The following is a 13,008-nucleotide window of genomic DNA, read 5'->3' on the forward strand; positions in this document are numbered from 1 at the left end:
TGATAGATTCTTTCACTGATAAGATGCTATCAATTGTCTCATTGATATCATGCTATAATGACCTCATTAATGTCATACTATCAGTGATAGTTCTCTATGTCCGATAACATGCTATCAACGGTAGCTTCTATCATTGATAACGTGCTATTAGAGGTAGCTTCTATCATCAATAATGTGCTATCGGTGTTAACTTCTATCACCGGTGACATGCTATCAGTAGTAGCTTCTATCAATGATAGTTGCTTACCACCTTTTTGTCACTTTCTTTGTCATTTCCAAATATTCGTACGATCCCTTTTCTTTTCAATACCTCTCAAGGGCACTTCCATACAAACAACGAACAGTCAAACCAACCTTTCTTTTTCGTTTGATTTTACATATATACGAAAATATTTCAATTTGTGCCCTTCATTTTGGGCCATCTATGCCATTTTTTCAAGTTTATTTCTGATATACATCATATTCTTAAAGTTCTATTGACCTATCTGATATCGTTTACATTTCTCATTTTTTGAGAAATAAACTTGTTTAATAACTATTTTTGTTTCTTATTTCAAACTTTTAAGAAATGTTTCTAAAAATGGTGCAAATTTGTGGACTAAAAAAATAGTTTTTTCAAATTTGTCTTCATTTGTTATTTATATTTAATATTACATTATAATAATCAAACTTGATGATTGACTTGTTGGTGTTAAGTCACATATGAATTGGGTACTTTCAAATATTGAGTATTAAACTCAGTTCATAATTCTTATGAAAAAGGGAAGAAGCAAAAACCGGATGAATGAAAGAAAATTTAAAAAAAAACAAAAAAGAAAGAAAGAAAGAGAAAAAGAAAGAAAGAAAAAGAAAGAAATAAAGCAAAAACCGGATAAAAGAAAGAAAATTATAAAAAAAAAAAAAAGGAAGAAGCAAAATTTGGAAGCAAAAACTGGAGAAAGGAAAAAAAAAGAAGAAAAAACTAAAGAAAAAAAGAAAATAAAAATAAAAGAAAGGAAAGAATAATGTGTGCAACAAGACAAGACAATGGAGGACGAAATTGAAAATTATAAAAAGTTCAAAAGTTGATTAGTCAACATTTCCATTTGTGCAAATATTTTAAAGATGTGATATATTTTTAGATTTTTTTCCCTTATTTTAAGATCTATTATTCATGAACATCGAAACCAATCAAAACTTCAAATCAATTCAACGGAGAGAAGAACAAATTCACATGTGATGAGTGGAAAACTATTTATCATTAAACATTTTACTCTAATTTGTTTTTTTATTCTTATGTCCCCTATACTTTAGAAAACAATAAAAGCATTATTAGACAAAATAGACTTTAATCCTTAAGATTTGGGCATACTAAAATTTCAAAACAAATACTTCACTGAAAAATTGGAGAAAATTGCAAAATTCGGTGGTTCATTTGGATTTATGACAAAAGCTAGAAATAAAAAGATTTTTGGCCAAACCTATACTACTCTCATGAGGTCGACTTTTATAATACCAAATTTGTTCCTAATATGGTCCGCTAACAACAATAATGAATATAGTGTAATTACTATAGCATGTATCAATTTTGAATAGAAATACAATGTAAATGGGTGAGCGGTTATCAATTTCCAATCAAACGAATTTTAGGAAAAATAATTTTCCCATAAGTTTGAATTTCAAATGGACAATTTTTTATTAGATTTGATTTGTATAATCACTTTTTCAATCTCGTATCTCCATTTAAATTCTAATTCATAGTAAATCTTCAAATACTACATTGTCTTATTAATTTTGTTTTCTTATTTTAAATTCTTATTAACATATTTAATTTCGACTAAATTTTTATTCATTGTTTTATAAATATTCTCATCAAACAAAGTGTATATTTCATTCAAATTTATCGATTTTTCAAAATTTTATCACATTTTATCACTTATCATCTTATTATATTATTAGATCCTTTTAAAATTCTTTATATACACTTTGTTTTATTAGTATCTTAACAAAAGTTTATCTTTTCGACAAACAAGTAAGTATTCACTTTTATAATCTTGCTATTTTTGCTATGACTCTACAACGATTTAGGCTTCTTGTTGTGTTTTTCTTTTATGTATTTGTAGGTTTTGTGGTTGATGGAGTTATAAATACAGTATAATTGTTGAAGGTTAAATGAGAATGGAATTATGAATACAGTCTGAAGCTTCAGTCATCAAATTATGACCTAACCAATTCAAAAAATAATAATTAAATAAATAAACGAACTTCCTTCCCGATTTTTCTCCCACAAATTATATTTAAATTTATATTTTATTATCAAATTAGATTTTATCTAACTACTTTTCGAATCAATCACAATCTTTTTCTCTAATTTATATTTGAATTTATATTTTATATCAAATTTGATTTTATTTAACTAACTTTCTATTTATTATTAGATTTTATCTAACTACTTTTCAAATTAATCATAGGGCAGTTTTTAAATATAAAAAATATTTAAAAATATTTACACTTTACAGCAAAAATACAAAAAGACTTTTTGTGTAAATATTTTTGAAATTTTTCTATTTATATGAATTTGCCTTATAATATCTCATAACAAACAAAAACTTCCTAATTTTTCTCTACAATTTATATGTAAATTTATCTTTTATTATCAAATTTGATTTTATTTAACTAACTTTCGATTTGTTTAAATGTTTTTACAGATTCAATTGTATCTAAGTCTTTTTTCATTATTTTATACATACTATAATCAAATTAATTTGATCTTTGTACTATTATATTATTATTATTCAACCATCTAAATAAAAGAAAATAAGAAAAACTCTAAATCTCATATTCTTCCCAATTCCATATCTGCGATCGTCAGTTCAACAACTATTTCTTAAATTCCACCGTGTCTTCGCTAGCTTGCTTTTGATGATCGCCCTCGCTAGGTCACTTACCTTGGTCGCTCACACACATGTTACTTGCTTTTGTTTCTACATTGTTTTCAATAATTATGTTGTAAGAATGATAGTGTTTAAAGTTGGTTTTCAAGATCCTATGGGGAAACTAGTCATATGGAATGAAGACAACGAAACTCCCCACAACTGGTTTTTTTGTCAAACACAATCCTATTTCTCATAGTCACGTCATCATGAGGTTGTAATTACTTCAAATACTCACTTGCAAACAACTTAGGAAGTCCATGTTGTGGACATCCATAAATTTCTAACGACCCTCGATGCTTGGTCATCGACTTTCCTCGCATACATGTGTTCTATAGGCAGCCAAAAACATTAAGGACCATATTAGACAATTTATATTGGGTGATTTTGAATTGAGTGTATTTGTGATTCTAGAATGTTTAGATAGAATGTATTTGTGGTATTCAAGTTGAGTTGTTCTTGAAGCCGCATACGTTTGTACTCTCATTTGTGCTGAATTGCACTCTCATTTGTACTGAATTTGGTTTTTTTAGGTAGTTTTGTTATTTGTTAATTAGTATTTTCTAATATATAAATTTATTTTGATATTTTTACAATTTGAAATCATTTTTCCTTTTTCCAAATGAAAATTTAAAGTTTGTTGTTTTTCTTATCTGTCCTACTTTACTCCCCTCAAGTTTGTAGATTAGCTCTAAATAGTTCATAACTTAAATTAAAGTTGACTCTTAGTTGGCTAATAGAAAAATAAATGACATTGATATGACAATTTTAGTTTTTCTTTTTTTATTAGTTTGGGCATATGTGGTTTTATTGAGTTTCGTGGTTGATGTGTTGTATTCACATGTTAATCTTTTCTTTTCTAACAATTGTTCACGACACCTTAAACATGATAAAGGATGCAAAATTATCTTCAATAAAGAATGTGAATCTGTTGCGATTAGATTAATTTCTATCCATGTTTCCTTATACTCTTTAATTGCTATTATATAAATATCGTGAGGACAAGGGTGTACATTGGTCCCAAAATCGACACCAAAAACCCACCCAAAAAATGTGCAAAATTAGACTGGTCAGTTTGATTTTTTATATATATATTTTATTTTTTTAAGATAAAAAGAAGTAAAACCAAGTTGAATGAAAAGGAAAGATGAATTGATGAAGTATTATGATTAGGTTAACATAATTTACAACTTTTTAAAATTTAAATCATAAATATTTTATCATTTTTAAATCATAGTTGAGAAATCAGATTTTGTTCAAAAAATATAGTATTTTTTCAAACTAATGACAAAAATGAGGTATATGAGAAAGTATTTTTAAAAATAGGCGGATATTGAAAGTAGTAAAAAAGTAGAGCAGTGAAATCGTGTACGATATACACTTTTGCCATGTGGCAATTCCAATCAACACCACGTCGGCTGACTTGGTTGACCGGTCGCATGGAAACTCGTGGACCGAGTCCACGATTTGTTTTTCTTTTTTCTTTTTTTAAAAAATAGATTGACTAAATATTTTTTTTTAATTGGAGATGTATAACAATATTAAGACTTTAGGAACGGATCCACAAATTCCTTCATTATTAAACTTAATTATATATTTAATCTACAATGAAAAACATAATTATTTTGCACTCATTAAAAAAAAAAAGATATTAAAGAAGATCTACAATTAGTTCTTTAATTTATAATTTGAAAATAAAAGTTTACATGAAATTTAAAAACGACTCCCTTGGCCCTTACCCCTCATGGGGGTTGTCTTCGTATCCCTTTAAATTAGGTTCACCTACTCGATCGGTGTTAGTAACATTGAGTCGTCTTATTTGTTAAATAATATCTTCTATGTTGACCAATGTTTATAAAATAAAAAAAATAAATATTAAACAATATTCATATCATATATATGGAAAATGTTTGATTTTAAATCTCTTACCATACAGTAATAGTAAGCGCTGTGATAAATTGCCTCGTGATTGAATTGTACCAGGAAAAGTAGTCATCTGATATAGCTGGCCCATTTGTTAATTCTCCCTGTGCACGATGATCATGTCATCCATGCTAGTAGGATATATATTTCGCGTGGATTCGACACTAGTCTTGGTTGTGCTTACCTCTCATATCAATTTGGTGTAGTGCTAGGTATCATTTGTCGCAGACCAAACTGTCTCAACACACAATCTGGATGATATTACTCTACTATATGAAAGCATATAAGAGGACTAACGGTCAACCAGATGTCTTCACCATCACGATAATAATCAGGTAGGGATGAGCAAATCTATTGTGTGTATGACGTCCAAATAATCTATCCAAAAAAATGTATACATCCAAAATGTTTTAAATATTCATTTATATAAACATTTGTTACCTGATTGTTCATCAATCTGTCAAATATTTTTTGGTACACAAGCAACATATTTGTTGACTGTTCAGAGGTAGCTATACACCACTCCATCTAAAATTAAAAAAATACAATTAATTTATATTCTTACATAAAATGATAATGAAATAAATATATAAATGAAATAATACCTGGCACTAAGTCGATGATGATCTGGGGTCTGTACTGGACTTGTGGTGTTATAATTGGAAATCTATCATAAGCCCATACCTGTCAGTGGCCCCACTATTTCCAACACTTGTGCATTGGTAGCCCAACAAAGTTCTTTATACCACCATGCAAGACATGCACGACCCACAAGTATGTACCAACATGCTCGAAATCAGACAATATTGGGAGGAACATGGGATGCACTAGAATATTTGACTTGTCAGCGAACAAAAATTCTTCAATAAGCTGCATGATGTATGCTTGTGCATACCTACGTACGCTGATGTCATCGGCATCGGGAGGTAATTCTAGAAACTGGGACACCAACCAGGGGATACTCAATTTTGAGCATTCAGATCATCTGGTAGAACGCCTAAGAGCTTTTCACAAACATTCTTCCAGTCATATTGTAGTGAATCTATCAATGGTTGTCCGTCTATTCGTAACTCAAACTGTATGGTAACATCCTGCAGCATGATTGTACATTTCCCACAAGGTAGGTGAAATGTGTAGATTTCTGGTCTCTAACGCTCAACTAGAGGTGCCAATCAAGCTGAATAAAATCGATTTGTGCAACCCCAAGAAAACCTGCCTGTTCAACGTAGGGAATAATGAGGTGGTTAAATGGGATAGTATGTTGTGCAGACGTCTCCCTTCTTCGACAACTCAAAACTACTGTGGAAGAACTATCCCATACCGATTGTGAACTATACGTATTTTGTTGATATAATTGTATAGGGTTAGAAGGACCAGACTCCATTACCTAAGAAGTTCAAATTACATTACATAATAAAATTCATCACATAAAAGATACATAAAAAGATACAATTACATGAAAAATAAATTCATTACATAAAATGTACAATTACATAAAATGAAACAATTACATAAAAAATATAAGTACATAAAAGATATAATTACATGAAAAATATAAGTACATAAAATATACAATTACATAAAAAAAAATACAAGTATATAAAAGATGCACTAATGACCCGAAGACGAAACACCTAATGTACGTTGTGGACAAGTACGTCTGTTATGTCCTCTCTTGTAAATTGTACATCGAACTTTTTGGCTTGCCTCTCTCTACTCTATTTCATTATGAATGCTCGTACTTTTTGGCCGACCCTGTTCCCCTAGTAAGTCCGCATTTGGACAAACCTGTAAATGATAATTCTGGCAAATATTCTATCCAATAATCTGAGTATTCTATTGGATGGAAGCGACCTTCATAACATCACCTGAAATTGGACAATTTGTAGCATTCATCAATAAGTGGTATGTATGTCATACATAGAGATGTCCATTTAATCCACAGGGTCCACCCGCCCTGAACGAGGTGGGGAATCCCCAAACACATGGGGAATGGGGGAGGGAGTGAGAAAATTTTTTTCCATTTCCATTTCGGGCTGGGGCCAGGGAATATTCCTCGGCCCTGGCCGGCCCGAGTGTATATATATATAATATATATTAATTATTATATTATATTATTTTATTTATATATATTATATTATAAATAAAACCCTAAACTGCTGAGCAACTCATTCCTTCTCCATTTCAGTCGGCGGCACCACACGGCTTCACCTCACCCTCATAAGTTCTGGTCAGCGGTCCACACCGGTTTGACCCTCACGAGTCACGACCTCCGGTCCTCCACTCTAGTCCTCATCCTCACTCCTCACTCACGCTCACAGCTCACCCTCACGAGTCACGCGGCAGCGTGCGACACGGCACTCCTCAGCACTCAGCATGGCACTCTCAAGTTCCCCTCGTCGGTGACTCCTCCAGACCAGTCAGCTCCCTCTCGTCGTGACTTCTCAGTAGCGACACGATTTCTGGTCAGCAGCCACGGTCTCAACTTTGGTTAGCAACGACCTCTCAGCAGTGACTTCTGACCATCACTCTCCCTCTCAAGTATCATCGTCATGGTCCTTCCGGCCTCCGTCAGATCGTTTAAGGTATACCAACTGAATATCCACTTTCTGATCTGATTTGTGAATCTGAAGATAAAACTAGTTGTTCGATTTGTGAATTTGATCTATGATTTCTTGTTTGATTTGTGAAATAGAGATGTCCACGGGTCGGGGAAGGGACGGGAAATCCATCCCGTCCCCGTCCCCGCCTCCCTATACTATTCCCCATCGCTGCGAAATTCCCCACAGGGAACATGGTGGGGATTCCCCGCGGAGATTCCACGGGGATCGAGTTCCCCGTGGGAAAAATTTTCCCACCTTGTTTTTAATCAATTATGGACTTTTTCAATTCAGTTTCAATTGAAACAAAACATTTTTTAGAGCAAATTTCAATAGAATATCATCAATTTTTCTATTAAAAATATTCATTCATAATCCATCAATTATTCTCATTAAAATTCAACATAAATTTAAGTAATAAAAACATCCATTTCATTAAAATTCAATTTAAACTTAAATAATATCCATTCATAATCCATCAACTATTTTAAAAAAAGGTACAACATGCCAAACAAATTATATTTGTTTAAGATACAACAGACAACAACACTTCATTAAACATCGCCAAACCAAGCCGCCACAACAGAATTTCATCCAAGTTTGCAAGGGATGATTCCTAAAAAAATACAAATATTGTACATATTAATATAAAATCAATATTAAATTAATAATAATAATAATATAAATAATACACGAATTTATAGCTTACATAATCTGGATTTTTGATCCTCAAGAAACATTTCCAAAACTTTAGCATCTATAGGAGTATGTTTATCTATTTTAAGACATGTAAAAGGAAAATTAAATCTCAAATTATAAATAATAAAAGCTTATTAAATGAATTAAACAATTCATACCTTCTTGCCCATAACCAATCTTGAGTAGCTTCCAATAAATTTTCATTAATTTGAGAAAGATGTGGACCTATGTGTCTACCACCAATACTAAATGTAGATTCAGAAGCAACAGTAGTGACAGAACGACTAGATATACTTTTGCAATTTGATACAAAGCAGGATACTTCACTCCATTCAACTTCACCATTGCAAAATATTAAAATCATCTTACTGCGGTAGAAGAGACTCATCCAAATAATGATCCAACTCTGATTTGACATTATCAACATTATTAACAAACTCTTCAAACTTGAGATATCGATCTTTCCTATTAACAAAAGCAGTTAAAACTACTACTTCCATCTCGCCTTGAAGTTAAAGAAGTACTAATTGTAGATGTAGAACGTTGAGGTTCTTCTATTGTTCTTGAATTTGAACTATAAAACTTCATTAAATCACAATACAAGTCTCTAACACGTTTATTTTCAACAGTTTAATGAGATCCATAGATTTGAGGAAAATAAAACTGGATCAATCTCATCTTAAATCTAAGATCTAATACTGTAGCTATTGCCAATACACCATGAATCACACTCCAATATTTTTCAAACATAGCAATCATTCTTAATGTCATTACTTGTACCTCCTCAACATCAGAGTTAAAGCACTTAGAAAGTTCTAACCTAATTTCACAAACTTCTTCAAAAAAGACATTAGAGGTTGGATAACTTGACCTAGAAAACAACTCAGTCATCAAGTAAAATGGTTCTAGTCTATCACACATTTCTTTTGCAAAATTCCAATCAGTATCTAAAGGAAGACAAGTGTATGGTGGCTCACGTTATTTTAGACGAGAAAAAACATCTTTGTATTCCAAAGCAGTTTTGAGCATCACAAAGGTTGAATTCCATCTTGTAATACAATCAAGACTGAGTTTTTTAGTGCATGGAATTTGTAATTGACGAACTCCTTTAAATTTTTCCAATTTGTAATTGATGAACTCCTTCAAATTTTTCCTTCCTTTATGGAGAAAAAGTCCAGAAATGAACAGTACCTCTAATCTTCTCTATACCATCCGAAATTATAGTCAAACCATCTTTCACTATCAAATTCAAAATATGTGCACAACAATGAATGTGGAACAAACTTCCATGCAACCACAGTGTCCTTAAATCTAACTTCCTTAATAAAATGTTAACCATTGCATCATTTGTTGAACAATTATCTACTGTTAAAGTGGACAATTTATAATCTATGTTCTAATAAAAAATACACTCCATTAATGCTTCAGAAAGTAACTGTCCAGTATGTGGATGTGGCACGTGTACAAACCTAGTATAGTAGTATTAGGTAATAATATGTTAAAATGGAAACTACCAAATCAACAAAAAATACATAACAATATAAAAGATTTAAATTACCTTAAAAGTCTACTTTGCAGGACCCGCCATCAATAAAATGTGCAGTGATTGCCATGTATCCCTTCTTCTGACTAGACGCAGTCCACATGTCCGTAGTAAGAGTAACCCTACTTCTATTATTTTCCAAAAATTTCATTGTTTTAATTCTCTCTTCTTCATAAATTTTTATTATATCTCTCCTCATCGTGGTTCTTGAAATCATCTTAAACAACGGTTGAACACCACTCAAAAACTTTCTAAATCCTTTGTGTTCAACCATGTTTATTGGATATTCATGTAAGATTATAACATAAGCAATATCTCTTCTAGAAGCTTCATAATCAAAGAGGGTCGCATTTAGGACTACTTTTCCTTCATTGATTTTAGTAGGTCTCAAACATGATTGCCTAAAATTTTGAAATGGTCATGTAAATGCTTTGTCCCATTTTTAGATCCCCCTCCTAACTTTTTTTCCACAATAATTACATATTCTTTCATTGTGTCATTTATTTTGTCTTTTATAATGATTTCATACTACTAATGTCAACCTATTACTTTTTAGTACATCCTCATTATCATCGGTATCTAACGTAATAGGCGTAGATTGATCATTACCATTCGAAACAATGTTTATTGGGATTGATTCGCTCATGTTCATGGATGTTGGAGTTGAACCACCTTGTTCTAACTCATTATTATTCGATAGAGTCATTTTCAAATTTCACCTACAAAGAGTTAAATAGTAACAAAACAATCACAAAATCGAACAATTAGTCAATTTCAGACATACAAAAAATAGTAGATCACAGTCCACAGATTCACAATCACAAATCACATATTCACAAATAGAGATGTCCATTTAATTTGTGGGGCCGGGGCCCCAAAAGGACCCGCCTCGAACGTGTGGTAATGATCAATCTATGCCTCAGGTCAATAATGAGTTAGAACAAGGTGGTTCAACTCCAACATCCATGAACATGAGCGAATCAACCCCAATAAACAGTGTTTCGAGTAGTAATGATCAATCTACGCCTATTACATAAGATACTGATTATAATGAGGATGTACTAAAAAGTAATAGGTTAACCTCAGTAGTATGGAATCATTATTAAAGACAAAAAATAAATGACACAATGAAAGCAGTATGTAATTATTGTGGAAAAAAGTCAAGAGGGGAATCTAAAAATGGGACAAAGCATTTAAATGACCATTTCAAAATTTGTCCCTTACGAAGACAGAGACATTAGGCAATCATGCTTGAGACCCACTAAAACCAATGAAGGAAAAGTAGTCCTAAACCCGACCCTCTTTGATTATGAATCTTCTAGAAGAGATCTTGCTTATGTTATAATCTTACATGAACATCTAATAAACATGGTTGAACACAAAGGATTTAGAAAGTTTTTTAGTGGTGTTCAACCGTTGTTTAAGATGATTTCAAGAACCACGATGAGGAGAGATATAATAAAAGTTTATGAAGAAGAGAGAATTAAAACAATGAAATTTTTGGAAAACAATAGAAGTAAGGTTGCTCTTATTACGGATATGTGGACTGCGTCTAGTCAGAAGAAGAGTTACATGGCAATCACTGCACATTTTATTGATGATTCTTGGGTCCTGCAAAGCAGACTTTTAAGGTAATTTAAATCTTTTATATTGCTATGTATTTTTTGTTGATTTGATAGTTTTCATTTTAACATATTATTACCTAATACTACTATACTAGGTTTTTACACGTGCCACATCCACATATTAGCCAGTTACTTTCTGAAGCATTAATGTAGTGTATTTTTTATTGGAACATAGATTGTAAATTGTCCACTTTAATAGTAGATAATTTTTCAACAAATGATGCAATGGTTGACATTTTATTAAGCAAGTTAGATTTAAGGACACTGTGGTTGCATGGAAGTTTGTTCCACATTTGTTGTTGTGCACATATTTTGAATTTGATAGTGAAAGATGGTTTGGCTATAATTTCGGATGGTATAGAGAAAATTAGAGGTACTGTTCATTTCTGGACTCTTTCTCCAAAAAGAAAGGAAAAAATTGAAGGAGTTCGTCAATTACAAATTCCATGTACTAAAAAACTCAGTATTTATTGTATTACAAGATGGAATTCAACATTTGTGATGCTCAAAACTGCTTTGGAATATAAAGATATTTTTCCTCGTCTAAAATAACGTGAGCCACCATAAACTTGTCTTCCTTCAGATACTGATTGGAATTTTGCAAAAGAAATGTGTGATAGACTAAAACCATCTTCCTTCTGATGACTGAGTTGTTTTCTAGGTCAAGTTATCCAACCTCTAATGTCTTTTTTAAAGAAGTTTGTGAAATTAGGTTGGAACTTTCTAAGTGGCTTAACTCTGATGTTGAGGAGGTACAAGTAATGACATCAAGAATGATTGCTAAGTTTAAAAAATATTGGAGTGTGATTCATGGTGTATGGACAATAGCTAACATTGTTTTTTAAAAATTGGTCATTTGACATTTTGGACCCAAAAAATGGGTCATCCGTACAAATTTCCCAACAAATCTCTCCCTTTTTCGTTCTCTCTCCGGGCGAAGCCCAGCCACCATCAAAGCCTCAGCCGTCGCTCCCTCTTTTAGCACCGTTCGAGCCTAGCCGTCGTCGACTCCTCCGTCAAGCCTCAAGGCCCGTCTCTTCGCGATGCCGTCCAGATCTGTCGCGCCTCCTCACGTCATCTAGTGTCATACATTTCGGCTCATCTCAGCCACGCCGCTCCGACTTTCAAGTTTTCGGATCTGCTCGCCGTTGGTCCTCTTCTCTTCCAGTTGTTGTCATCTTTCGAACACCACCACAAGGTTCGTTAGTTTTGGAATAAGATCTAAATGAGTTCTTGGATTTGTTAAGGATCTTGAATACCCAATAGTGCGTGTTGAATGAGAAATTTTGGACCAATCACAAGTCACCACATCGTTTGCTAAATTAACGACGAATTTCTAAATCATTGACTTTGGGTCCAATTAGAAGTTGACACATGTCCCGAATTGAATTAAAGACAAGTTTCGATGACGTCACGCGGATGAATCAGATGAGATTAAATTGGTCAGAGAGAGATGAGTGCAGCTTCAGGATCGCCTACTTATTAGTGAATTCTCTCTGGTCTTCTGAGTGTAGAAAATGTTACCTTACAAATGAAGAGAACTTCTCTATTTATAGAGTTCTTAGGTGGGCTTCGTGGGCTTGGTTGGTCCATGGGCTTGACCCTTTGGCCCAATTAGTTGGTTTTGAACCTGATCTGGAATTTGGGTTCCAATTCAACTTTTTTTATAGTTTGGCCTTTAAGCCCAAAATAGTAATATCAAATTG

The sequence above is a fragment of the Benincasa hispida genome, chromosome 11, assembly GCF_009727055.1.
Source record: "Benincasa hispida cultivar B227 chromosome 11, ASM972705v1, whole genome shotgun sequence".
NCBI lineage: Eukaryota > Viridiplantae > Streptophyta > Magnoliopsida > Cucurbitales > Cucurbitaceae > Benincasa > Benincasa hispida.